At 41.8% G+C, this 14,383-nt stretch overlaps 1 protein-coding gene and 1 pseudogene across 1 annotated transcript in view; one reads left to right on the forward strand and one right to left on the reverse strand.

Moving 5' to 3' along the window:
• Positions 1-14,383, forward strand: part of AGBL4 (AGBL carboxypeptidase 4) — a 1,414,426-nt gene that overhangs the window by 965,418 nt on the left and 434,625 nt on the right. The window lies entirely within an intron of this gene.
• Positions 11,274-11,349, reverse strand: LOC133041903 (small nucleolar RNA U3; annotated as a pseudogene).

The following is a 14,383-nucleotide window of genomic DNA, read 5'->3' on the forward strand; positions in this document are numbered from 1 at the left end:
ACTTCTGACACAAAACTTACAGGTAGAAGGGCTCTTGGGCTTTATCTTATTCAGAGTCCTCATTTTACCAATGAAAAAGCTGAGGTGCAGAGAACCAAAACCAGTCACTCAAGGTCTTGTACCTGATAGATGGCAAAGCCAAAATTAGAACACCAGTCAGCCTCATCCTGGCCCATTGCTTTCTCCTGCATCTTCACCTGTTGATAAAGTTATCACTAAGTAATGTAAACATCTCCTGTAATTGGTGTGCACAGGCAATCAAAAAAAGGTATATTTACCCAAGTGTGCATCCATACAGCCAATGTCTACTGAATGTCTCCTGTGGATCAGGCCCTATGCCCAGGCTAGAAATTGAGAGTTCAGGAGCACGAAATGTCCACTTCACAGTGTGGTCAGCACCTGTACACCCGTAAACGAACAGAATATTGTGAATCAGCTATGCAAAGCAACACTAAGTCGCTTCAGTTGTGTCTAACTCTTTGTAACCCTATGGACTATAGCCCACCAGGCTCCTCTGCCCATAGGATTCTCCAGGCAAGAATACTGGAGTGGGTTGCCATTTCCCTCCCCAGGGCATCTTCCCGACCCAGGGATCAAACCTATGTCTCTTCCATCACCTGCATTGGCAGGTAGGTTCTTTACCACTAGTGCCAGCTGGGAAGCTATACTTCAATTAAAAATAACTATGTGTATATTTGTGCCAGCGTGCCCTGGAGTGTGTCCTGGGGTGCAGTGTGGGTCTAGGATCTCAGTATAGGATAGAGTTATGTTCAGATCCTGGCCCTGTTACTTCCCAACTGTGTCATAAAACCTCTCCGGGCCTCGGTTTCTTTCCTATAAAATGGAGAGAACAATCCCCGTGTTCAAAGGCCATTATGAGAAGAATAAGATATGTGCACAGATGGGATCCTGGATCCCTGATTATTATTGCTAAAACCCAAGGCTTGGTCCCAATGTTGTTATTACCAAGTTCTAATGCTCCTGGCAGCTCCAAAGAGTTTTTCACTTGAAGCCTGGATAATGTGGCAGCACTACAGGTAGTCTGCAGTGCTTCTCCACTCTCTGGACAGAGAAGGACAGAATCAAGAGGGACATCCTCATACAACAATCACAGTCTCTGTGACTGCCACCCCTTGGGGCGCCTCCAGCTGAGACTGGCAGGCTGGGCACTTGATTTGCCTAGTTGAGTGCTGGATGTCTGTGGATACTTTGTGCCATGGGGGAAGGAAGGATGATGCCATCTGTCAGAAACCATACTGGGCAGAAGCCAGCTGTGACTGTTTCAGTTACTCATAGAAAGAAGTGTTTTATGGCCCAGCCAGGCAGCTGGGATCAGATTTTAAGGTCCCCCTAAGTCAAAGTTGCTTCCTGTTGCACAAACCCCTTGATGAAGAGTTAGATTTTAGTAGAAAGAAATAAAATGAATTAGGTAATGAATTACTGTAATGTGGGGCTTTTATCCCTCACCCTTCTTTTTCCATATGTTAAAACTTTGAGTTTTTCGTCTTGGTATGAATCAATTTCTGAACTTTGCTCAGGAAAATGTTTGACTCACCAGAAAGGGGAAGGATAAGCAAGTATTAGATCCCATAGGGGCAGGGAATAGAGGAGGTTGCAATGAAAAGCAGACTGAGAAGGAGCAGCATGTTACAACAGGATGAGGCCCGCGCTCTGGGCACACTTGGGGCTCTACGTCTGGCTCTGTCAGTTGCTGCCTGAGTGACTGGGGATTAATGCTTTCACCTCTCCTTTGAGCCTCAGTTTCTGCACCTTTAAAACTGTGGGAGTTTAACTGTATCACATAGAAGAACTCTTTTTCTGACAGCCTATGAGATTTGAGGTAAACTCTGAAGTCATCACAATTTTACTTAGACTTTGCCCTGCTTATACCTAACTTTGAGTCTTCAAATAGTATCAGTTCAGTTCAGTTCAGTCACTCAGTTGTGTCTGACTCTTTGCGACCCTATGAGTCACAGCATGCCAGGCCTCCCTGTCCGTCACCAACTCCCGGAGTCTACTCAAACCCATGTCCATCGAGTCGGTGTATATGAGTTAATCAATTGACAATTGATGGGTGGATGGATGGATGGATAGATAGGAGAAAGGAAAATCTCTGCTCAGCTTTCAAATCTCAGCTTAAGCATCACCTGCCCTGTGAAGACTTCTGTGATCTCACCCTAACTGAGATCCCTCTCCCCTTAGCTGTCCAACTTAACTGTCCTCTCACTCCTCTCTTCTTAGCTGGCCATCCCATGCCCACTCTGGGCTTCCCTTCATTCTGGCATTTGCTGTGCAGTTGCCTTGACTGCCTCTGCGTGCCACACCGTGAGCTCACTAAGGCATGAAGTGAAGTGAAGTGAAGTGAAGTTGCTCAGTCGTGTCTGACTCTTTGCAACCCCATGGACTGCAGCCTCCCAGACTCCTCCACCCATGGGATTTTCCAGGCAAGAATACTGGAGTGGGTTGCCATTTCCTTCTCCAAGGCATACTAGTGCTTTATTTGCCTTTGTGTCCTCAATGACCATCACAGGATCTGGCATATGGGATTGTGCAGGCAGGAACTATTGACTATCGCTCCCCATTCTGGGTAGGAAGCTAGGCCCAATGCCACCCAACTCTTCTAGCCCACCCAACTCTTTGTTGTCCCATTGGTCTGTGCCTCTGAATAGCTGTATGAATCCAAGATTTCTCTGACCCTCAGTCCATCCTCCATCAGGGTTAAACACACACACACACACACACACACACACACCCAACTCAGACTCCTGTAAAGATTTGTGTTTCCCTTTATTTGAGCTATGATCACCCCATGCTATTTGTTTGCTGAGAGCTGCTTTAGGGCAGGGACCACATCTTATTCATGTAGCTTTGGCACATGTCACAGCGTCATGAGCAGAGTATGTGTGAGCAAATGTTACTGAATCTTGGAGCATGCCTTAATGAGAGTATATGTGGGGGTGTGAGGAGAATCAAATTGCTTCATAATGGAACCAAAATACCTTTAAATAGCTGCTGCTGTCCTGAGACATATGTGTTCATCACCTTTCTATGAGCAGTTCAGCGTCTTTGACATAATCTTGTTAATTTCATTTGGGGGAACAAAAGTAGAGATAACAAAAAACACTTGCAGCTGTCACAGAGCAAGATATTGATTTATCAGTCTATGATTCTTCTGTTTGTTTATTGTTTGCCTCCCACCACACACACACACTAAGCTTTAAGCTCTATGGGAACATGGACCTCATCAGTCTTTTTTCCATTGATTCCCCAACACCTACCACAGCATTGTGCACACAGGAGATTCTCTATATGGGTTTGTTGAATATACAAGCGTAAATGTGGTACTCTTAAAATTCCATGAAATACAGTGAGACTGGCTTCCATATCCTCACATATTTTTTTTCATAAGCAGAGGAAATAATTAAGATAAAGAGGAAGTGGTGATGCTTGGATAATTGGTTTAAAATTAAAGGATTAGGGACTTCCCTGATGGTCCAATGTCTAAGACTCCATGCTCCTAAAGTAGGGGGCCCAGGTTCAGACCCTGGTCGGGGAACTAAGATCCCACATGCCACAACTAAATATCCTGCATGCTAGAACTAAGACCCAGTGAAGCCAAAGAAGTAAGTAAATAAATATTTAAATAAATAAAAGAAAATGAAAGGATCATAACATCCAGGAAAAATTCAGATATCTAATAGGAATATTCATATCTAATACCACCTACTTACAGGTTTGTGGAATGTAAATTCTTTATATAAGTAAGCTTCCATCCCTACAAAAGCTTGGCCAGTTAATTAATAGTCTCCCCATTTTACCCATATGGAAATCAAGGCTAACATAGGTTAAGTAATTTGCTCAAGGTTGCCCAGCAATTAGAAAATGATGGAGCTAAATTCAAATCTGACTTGAATATAATCCTAATTTTTTCCCACCACTCTTCTACCCTCTGTCTACACATCAAATTTTTACTCATTGACCGTGTCTTGGGCTTTGTTCTCAATTCTAGGAATACAACGTTCAATTGGGACACTACCTCTAATATAAGAGAAAGATTTAGGAATGTGAGGAGGAAGCTGACATTTGTTGAACATCTACTTATATGCCAAATACTATTCTAAGTTCTTTATCCAAATAATCCTCACAATAGTCCTTTAACAGGTTTATTGCTATCCTACTTAATTTATGAGGAATATGAAAGTTTGAGAGATTATGTCATGTGCCCAGGGTCACTTAACAACTGAGCTGTGAATCTGGAACCCAAGTCCAGAGCAATCAGGCTCTAAAGTCATGCTCTTCACAATGCCAGAGTACCCTAACACAGCTAATTCAGCATCTGATTCTAAGACTTCTGAAGGTTCTAAGACTGCAATGAGTCCTTTAATAGCTGAAGGCATCTCCTCAGTATCTCTTTCCCTGACACAAAGACTTTTCCACTGGCAAAGGGCAGGGAATTTATCACCCCTGGAATTTATAATGGCAAATGTATCATATTTCTGTATGTGACTATGTCTGTTAATATAACTGCTTAGTTTACAAATATGCCTTGTCAGTTTTATGTAACAGTGATCTGCTTGTCACCAGGAGTCTCAAGCAGACACCTGTAGGAACAAGAGAAAAAGGCACTGAACACTGGGATGCAGCAGACCCAGAGACATCATTTTTCTTCTGGCTACTCCTCCCTTCTCCTTGTAAGGGTCTTGGCATTATAGGATGGATACAGCTTACTATTTAGATTTAGCCAGGTGCATGCATGCTCAGTTGAGTCCAACTCTTTGAGACCCTGTGGACTGTAGCCTGCTAGGCTCCTCTGTCCATGAGATTCTCCAGGCTAAAATACTGGAGTGGATTGCCATTTTCTCCTCTAGGGGATCTTCCTAACCCAGGGATCAAACCCGTGTCCATGTCTGCTATGTCTTCGGCATTGCAAGCAGTTTCTCTACCACTTGAGCCACTGGGAAAACCCAGAATCAGAAAGATTTCACTTCAAATCCCCATTTTGTCATCTCTAAGGGTGTATGACTTTGAGCAAGGATAAAACAACTTTGTGTATTGTTATGAGGATTAAATGAGATAACGTGAACAAATCCAATGGCATGAGTTTCAGCATCCTGTTAATACCTCTGAGGTCACATGAACATTATTAGCTGCATTTCTATAGCTCAATGCCCCTGCCCTGTTTTAGTAGGAAATCCAGTGTTGTACACTATTCCTCTAACTCAGAGAGTTTCTTCAAAGAGTCTTACAAGTATTTGTACATTGTTCCTAGTTATCACTTGACCATACAAGCTGAGCTGGGGTATCATGGTTCTAGCTCTCAGTCTAGTTAGGAGGTGCTTGCTTCTAGGCTGGAACTTATTCCTTTGAATACTGTGTTTATTATTGCCTTTATCTGCAGAGCTGGAAATCTATGACTTGTGGAAGTGAAAGTGAAATGCCAATCCTGTAGCCCAATGCCAGAAATTAACTCCACACAGAATAATACTCGCATGAAGTCTCTCTGTTATGTTCATTTCAGGGATATCCCAGGGCAAACACCTTGGGTTCTGAAGTGTTAACTGAATTTAGTGATCTACCTCTTTTAATTCACTCACAGAGTTATTAATCCAGAGCATCTACTCAATCTGCTGTTGGCTCTTCTTGGAGCCACCTCTGCCATCTGACATTCCGGGCCCTTGGCTGCTTCTTAATTCTGGGTTCTTCCTTACTTTTGGATAAGTTCTCTGTGAAGCCTTCTATTGATCCTCTGCAGTAACTTCATCAGCCTCCCTCCTTTATTCTCCCCTTTCTCTGCCTATCTCCTTCCCTCCATATATATATATGTATATGTATGTATGTGTATATATATATACACACACACACACACACACACACACACACACACCTGTCTCAATTTATCAGCTATGTCTGTGTACTTGTCAGAATTCCTGAAAAAGGGCTCAAATTTGGGTTTTGTTTTTCCCACCTCAAAAGTTCTTTGTAGCTCTGTCTGCACTTACCACTTATTGCTTTCTAAGCTAGAAAGGATAATTGAATCCAAGACCCGAAATAACCGATAGTTAAGAGCCAAGTGACCTTTTGTGTGCCTTCTATTCAAAACGTGTAACTGGTATGCAACCGCTAAGTGTAACTCTTGAGGGCAGAGGAAAGAGGCAGGTTTCCCAGATTCGCTCATCACAAGCACCTTCCCCAGGTCAGGTTCCATCAAGCCTTGCTCCCTATTACATGGTAAGTACCCTGCCCAGTGTCTGGCCCCTAAAAGGTGTTTGATAAATGCAACCAATTCTCATTCCCCTAAAAGCTACTTGGAGGCTCCAGGAAGTGCTTTCCTTTCTGTAACTCAACTAGAGGTAGAAAAAGTATCTTTCTCTGGACTGCTCACTACCACTTACTAATGGTGCACTTTGAGCACATCACTTGAACTCTGATTGTCAATTTCCTCAGCTCTTCAATGGGAATCAGCAACCTTTGTCCTGCTTACCTCCCAGAGACTTTATAATTATCAAGGCACATGCTTAGAAAACTGTAGCAATACTAGGACAAGATTTCCCAACCTCAGTGCTATTGACATTTTCAGTTCAGTTCAGTGGCTCAGTCGTGTCCAACTCTTTGCGACCCCATGAACCGCAGCACACCAGGCCTCCCTGTCCATCACCAACTCCCAGAGTCCACCTAAACCCATGTCCATTGAGTCAGTGATACCATCCAACCATCTTATCCTCTGTTGTCCCCTTCTCCTCATACCCTCAATCTTTCCCAGCATTGACATTTTAGGCTAGAAAATATTTGGTGAGGAGCACTGTCCTGTGCTTTGTAGGTTTAGTAGCATCATGGCCTCTACTAGATGCTTGTAGCACCTTCTCCCTAGTTGTGACAACTAGAAATTTCTCCAGATATTGTCAAATGTCCCCTAGGGGTTAAAATTCTCTCTGGTTGAGACCTGCTGGTCAGGGCATTTTTATTAATTTTGTTGTTGTTTTTGTTGTTGAATTTAAATTCAAAGCAGAGTGTTCCTCTGAAGAACAAGAGCTGACTTGAAGGCGCAGTGGGGCCCGTTCTTGTCTATGTGAAGAGGGAAGAGACAAGCCTAAACGGTACCATGAGGCTAGTTTGCTTGACCTTGGCATCTCTTTTGGGTCAGGGATAGGAAGATGGTTGAAGGGCAGACAGTGTGCAACTCCTCATAATCTCCCAAGATCAGATCAACAAGCTGCCTAATCTGTGCAGAGCCCCTGTCTTCCTTCCCCCTCCTGGAGGCCCCATTCTTGAGCTTTTAATTTGTTTTCACAGCAGTTTGAACAAATTGAATTTGTTAATTAAAGTGGTAAAATGAAATGCTGAGCATTATTGACTAGATGCTAATACCATTAACGGGACGGAAGGAGAGGGACCCAGGCTGTCAATCGACACACAAATCAGATCAGCAGAGGCCACAGTACAGGCAGCGCCTGAAGGCTGAAGGGACAGACCTATTTATGTGTTATGTGATTTCATCTTTATCAGTCGGGATCTGTAATTGCCAAGACATTCTTTTAGCAAGCAGTTAACTCCTTTGTGCCAGGACTTGTTCTTTGTGCTAAGGATACTGGTGAGTCACACAAAATCCCACCCTCAGGAATCTGAGTGTCTGATGAGGGGAAAACAGAAATGTCACTCTAGCACAACTGAGGGGCTTGAGTTCTGGCTCTGGAGTCAAGAGGTCTGGAGCTCAAGTCCGAACTTGGCCTTTGAGAGTTAGGATAAGTGACTAAGCCTTCAGTTTCTTTTTCTGTAAAATGGGGATGATGATAACAGTACCTATTTCATAGGGCTTCCATGGGGATTAAATGTGCTAAGTCAGGTAAAATACTTAACACAGTCCATGACACAGGGTAATGGTAAGAACCATTAGATATTTATTAACAACTATTAGTATAGTATAAAGTTAAACAGATTGGGGGACAGTAGAGGAGAGAGGAGGCTTCCCTGGTGGCTCAGTGGTAAAGAGCCCCTCTGCCAATACAGGAGATGGGCTTGATCCCTGGGTCAGGAAGATTCCCTAGAGAAGGAAATGGCAACCCACTCCAGTATCCTTGCCTGGGAAATCCCACAGACAGAGGAGCCTGGTGGGCTACAGTCCAGGGGTCACAAAGAGTCAGACATCACTGAGCAGCTGAGCAAAAGCACCAGCATGAGAGAAAAAAAGGGTTAGATCTGCTGTGGAGAGATTAAGGAGCCTTTGAATGTGACATTTGGAGTTTGGCATTCCAGATGGAGAAATGGGAGAAGGACTTCAGAGAGGAATACATGCAAGATTATGCACATAGACAAATGCCCAATTTAGCTTGGAATGGTAGAAGTCTGTGGGGACAGCCAGCAGCTAGGTTTGAATGACACCCTAATCTCATTCTCACCTCGGCCTTCAAGCTGCTGGGTGCCCTACTTGGACTACGCCCCCACTCCTTTTTTTCATTCTCAGCTTAAATGTCACCTCCTCAGAGAAGCTATCCCCAAATACCCATTTTAAATTAGCTCATCCTGTTCTCTAATAGAACCCGGAGTTTCCCCTTTACAGAACTTATTATAATTTATAATTACTTATTTTATCTGCTTGTTTACTTAATTAAACTCTGTCTCTCACCAGGCTATGACTTTATCATGGGAGAGACCATGTTTGTTTGTTTTTTCCACTGGATCATCAGTTCCCAGCATAATACAGAGTCTGGCATATACAGACCTTAGTATTTGTTGAATGGATGATTGAGTCATGTACCAAAAATAGGCAGTAAGGCATAAGTGCTTTGACTTGCATAAAACCTACTCATTTTGGTCAATGATAAATACATATTGATGAATCGTTTATTAATCAAAAAAGGAGCTAATAATTGTTGAGCACCTACTATGAGCCTTTAATGCATTATTAATGCACTTTAAATGCATTATTTCTTTTTTATTCTTTTTTTTCCATTTATTTTTATTAGTTGGAGGCTAATTACTTTACAATATTGTAGTGGTTTTTGCCATACATTGACATGAATCAGCCATGGATTTATATGTGTTCCCCATCCTGAACCCCCCTCCCACCTTCCGCCCCATCCCATCCATCTGGGTCATCCCAGTGCACCAGCCCCGAGCACTTGTCTCATGCATCCAACCTGGGCTGGTGATCTGTTTCACACTTGATAATATACATGTTTCAATGCTGTTCTGTCAGATCATCCCACCCTCGCCTTCTCCCATAGAGTCCAAAAGTCAGTTCTATACATCTGTGTCTCTTTTTCTGTCTTACATATAGGGTTATCGTTACCATCTTTCTAAATTCCATATATATGCGTTAGTATACTGTATTGGTGTTTGTCTTTCTGGCTTATTTCACTCTGTATAATGGGCTCCAGTTTCATCCATCTCATTAGAACTGATTCAAATGAATTATTTTTAATGACTGAGTAATATTCCATGGTGTATATGTACCATAGCTTCCTTATCCATTCGTCTGCTGATGGGCATCTAGGTTGCTTCCATGTCCTGGCTATTATAAACAGTACTGCGATGAACATTGGGGTGCCTGTGTCTCTTTCAATTCTGGTTTCCTCGGTGTGTGTGCCCAGGAGTGGGATTGCAGGGTAGTATGGCAGTTCTATTTCCAGTTTTTTAAGAAATCTCCACACTGTTTTCCATAGTGGCTGTACTAGTTTGCATTCCCACCAACAGTGTAAGAGGGTTCCCTTTTCTCCACACCCTCTCCAGCATTTATTGCTTGTAGACTTTTGGATAGCAGCCATCCTGACTGGCATGTAATGGTACCTCATTGTGGTTTTGATTTGCATTTCTCTGATAATGAGTGATGTTGAGCATCTTTTCATGTGTTTGTTAGCCATCTGTATGTCTTCTTTGGAGAAACGTCTGTTTAGATCTTTGGCCCATTTTTTGATTGGGTCATTTATTTTTCTGGAATTGAGCTGCAGGAGTTGCTTGTATATTTTTGAGATTAATCCTTTGTCTGTTTCTTCGTTTGCTGTTATTTTCTCCCAATCTGAGGGCTGTCTTTTCACCTTGCTTATAGTTTCCTTTGTTGTGCAAAAGCTTTTAAGTTTAATTCAGTCCCATTTGTTTATTTTTGCTTTTTTTCCCAATATTCTGGGAGGTGGGTCATAGAGGATCTTGCTGTGATTTATGCCCAAGAGTGTTTTGCCTATGTTCTCCTCTAGGAGTTTTATAGTTTCTGGTCTTACATTTAGATCTTTAATCCATTTTGAGTTTATTTTTGTGTATGGTGTTAGAAAGTGTTCTAGTTTCATTCTTTTACAAGTGGTTGACCAGTTTTCCCAGCACCACTTGTTAAAGAGGTTGTCTTTTTTCCATTGGATATTCTTGCCTCCTTTGTCAAAGATAAGGTGTCCATAACTTTGTGGATTTATCTCTGGACTTTCTGTTTTGTTCCGTTGATCTATATTTCTGTCTTTGTGCCAGTACCATACTGTCTTGATGACTATGGCTTTGTAGTATAGCCTGAAGTCAGGCAGGTTGATTCCTCCAGTTCCATTCTTCTTTCTCAAGATTGCTTTGGCTATTCGAGGTTTTTTGTATTTCCATACAAATTGTGAAATTATTTGTTCTAGTTCTGTGAAGAATACTGTTGGTAGCTTGATAGGGATTGCATTGAATCTATAGATTGCTTTGGGTAGTATACTCATTTTCACAATATGGATTCTTCCAATCCATGAACACAGTATATTTCTCCATATATTTGTGTCCTCTTTGATTTTTTTCATCAGTGTTTTATAGTTTTCTATGTATAGGTCTTTTGTTTCTTTAGGTAGATATACTCCTGAGTATTTTATTCTTTTTGTTGCAATGGTGAATGGTATTGTTTCCTTAATTTCTCTTTCTGTTTTCTCATTGTTAGTGTATAGGAATGCAAGGGATTTCTGTGTGTTAATTTTATATCCTGCAACTTTACTATATTCACTGATTAGCTCTAGTAATTTTCTGGTAGAGTCTTTAGGATTTTCTACTTAGAGGATCATGTCATCTGCAAACAGTGAGAGTTTTACTTCTTCTTTTCCTTTCTGGATTCCTTTTATTTCTTTTTCTGCTCTGATTGCTGTGGCCAAAACTTCTAAAACCATGTTGAATAGTAGTGGTGAGAGTGGGCACCCTTGTCTTGTTCCTGATTTTAGGGGAAATGCTTTCAGTTTTTCACCATTGAGGATAATGTTTGCTGTGGGTTTGTCATATATAGCTTTTATTATGTTGAGGTATGTTCCTTCTATTCCTGCTTTCTGGAGAGTTTTTATCCAGGTGCTCTACACGATCAGAGAAACTTCTCTAGTAACAAACTATAGAAATGATCCCTGAAAGTATAGTCTTAAATGCATTATTTCTAATTCTTCCAATAACCTTAGCAAGTAGATATTATAGTCTCAATTTTAAGCATGAGGAAACTGAGACTCAGATAAGTTAGGTTACTTGCCCAAAGGCACCATGCTAAGTGGGAGCAGTGCAATTAAAACCCAGGTGTGTTTGCCTTCCACACCAGTACTTTAGAAAGCCTAAAGGTCAAGAAATGTCACCAAACCCTTGGCAGCTGGGACCATGAGAGGGCTAAGAGGTAGGAAGGGGTACCAAGGTGGGCCAGAGGGCCGTGGGAAAATAGTTTTGTATACACAATTTTAGCAGGGAATTTTTAAAACCTCTCTTCCAGTTCAGGAATGGTTCTTAGAAAAAGGAAAAAAAATTAAAACTCTGTTTACAAATAGCTGGGTTCATATGGACAAATTCTTGGTTGTGGTTACTAAAATATTACTTTTAGTCATTTGCACTGAAGTTCCTTATAACACAATGTGTTTTGAGCCTCCTGGATGAAATCAAAAGCTGATCCTTAAACACTTGAGATTGAAATCTGAATGAAGAGCTAATCAAAGATGCAACACCATATCTGCTGCTTACTTGTGACAACTGAAGAACCGCTGAAGGAAGAAGAGGGAGTGACTAGTGGATATGGGGTTTTGGTGGGAGGGGTTGATTAAAATGTTCTATAACTGAATGTGGTGAAAATGAAAGTGAAAGTCTGTCAGTCGTGTCTGACTCTTTGCAACCCTATGGACTATATAGTCCATGGAATTCTCCAGGTCAGAATACTGGAGTGGGTAGCCTTTCCCTTCTCCAGGGGATCTTCCCAACCCAGTGATCTAGCCCAGGTATCCCGCATTGCAGGCAGATTCTTTACCAGCTGAGCCACAAGGGAAACCCAAGAATACTGAAGTGGGTAGCCTATCCCTTCTCCAGCAGATCTTCCTGACCCAAGAATTGAACTGGGGTCTCCTGCATTGCAGGCGGATTCTTTACCAACTGATCTATCAGGGAATGTGGTGATGGCTATTTAAATCTGTGATTGTATTAAAAATCATTCACTCACCATGTAATTGTATTCATACACCATGAATTGTATGGTATGTGAAATATATCTCAAAAAATCTGTGATACTATTTTAAAAGAAAAAAAAAAAGAAATGTCACCAGGAAACCAAAAACCCAAGGTCCTGAGGACTGTGGAAGATGACAACAGTGATTGTGAAGGGCCCAGTTCCATTCCTGGTTGGGGAAATGATATCCACATCCTGAGTGGTGCAACCAAAAAGAAAACAAGCAAAAACAACAAAGAGTACAAAGCTCTACCCAGATGTAAAAGATGCTAGGTTTTGTAGTCATCATTAAGGGACAGTCCCAACAACCCATGATTCTAATTCAGAGTGGATTTCCCAAGTTTTCCCATAAATTTGCTGAGGAACCTCGGGAAAGTCACTTAAGCTGAGACTCAGTTTCCTCATATATAAGTGTTGTGTGCCCTTAGCATGGTTTTCTGAGAATATAGTAAGATGGATAAAGGAAGAAGTTCTTTGCAAACAAACTATAAATGTCTCTTCACTCTTATTTGCAAATAAAAGACTGGGATGATTCATTCTTACCCCAGTAGCCAAGAATTTGTCATAGCCAGATTGGGCGTTGGCTACTACAACACCAGCAAGTTCTTGAGGACTCAAAGCTGCTTCAGTGTTAGAATTACACACCAAAGTGCAGTTCTCTCAAACTATGTTGGGCTGAGGGAACTGTAAGGGCCCCTTGGGCCTGACACTCAAACAGCATTCTTACCACAAACCTGCGTCTAGCTGGCTTTTCATGGCTCTTTGGGGCTCAGATAAGATCTCTGCGAAGCTTAGCCAGGCCTGTGGATTGTTATCATAGAGGGAGACTTCCCAAAAGAGCATCCTAAGGAGAGGAAAGATATTAAGCAACTGTGGAAGGCAAATGCTCCCACTTTACCAGAAGAGAAAGTAGATTTATTCTACTTTTTATAAGACCAGAGAAAGTGACTTTACTCCTGGATGTGGGGTTTGAAGAAGTCATTGAATTATTCCTCTACTCTCTATCCACAATCAGACCAACTGAGAGATGGACTCAGGCATCAGGTAAATAACCACTTACAAAAGCTACATTGGAAAACATGGCTGAAATGTGTTGAGTCAATTCAGTCGTGTCTGACTTTTTGCAACCCTATAGACTGTAGCCTGCCATGGTCCTCAGTCCATGGGATTCTCTAGGCAAGAATACTGAAGTGGGTTGCCATTTTCTCCTCCAGGGCATGGCTGAAATGGGTGGCAACAAATACTCAGTCCTAGAAGCCTGTCTGCCTCCCTTGTCACAGGCAGCAAGGGGGCAGAGCACAGAGTGGGTAGAACTAAGTGTGTGCTTTTTGTAGACAGGCTAATTCCAGAGACAGGGAGTACAAGCTGAGCCTCAACTGCTAGTTCACCCACTGTCATCCTTGGATAAGTTGCTCCTACTCCTCTAAGGAGACTCCAGTAAAGTAAAGGATGTGGTAGAGTGGGGTGGGAAGGCAGAATGTTATTCTAGTAGGGCTTCCTCCATGTTGAAACATATCTAGAGCCAATGGGGAGATACTTGGAGTGTTTTAAGCAGGACAATTACAGAGTAAAATTTATAATACATTTTGGAAACAGAACTCTAGGAAACGAGTAAGAGATTAATTTGGATACAAATATAAGGGATATTGGTATAATTTCATGACTTCATAACTGCACAGCAAACTGTAAACCAAAACTGATTAATTAACCCAACACTGCTGACTCATTTGAACTCCCAGAACTTAGTTTGTTCAACATCTTTTTTTGAATGAAGGACCAATTGAAGTTATGAAATAGAAGGTTGGCTTTTAGAGATGAAGTGCAAGACTCAGTGATTTTGATCAGCATACCAGAGGTATGATCATAAAGGGGAAGAGGGAGAAATTTGGCTAACACAAGAGAAGACAGAGTTGAGACCTCAAGAAACTTGGAGCCAAGGACTGAGTAGAACAAAGTGAAATTAAATTTTAGATGCTCAGA

Source organism: Dama dama, chromosome 20, assembly GCF_033118175.1.
Source record: "Dama dama isolate Ldn47 chromosome 20, ASM3311817v1, whole genome shotgun sequence".
NCBI lineage: Eukaryota > Metazoa > Chordata > Mammalia > Artiodactyla > Cervidae > Dama > Dama dama.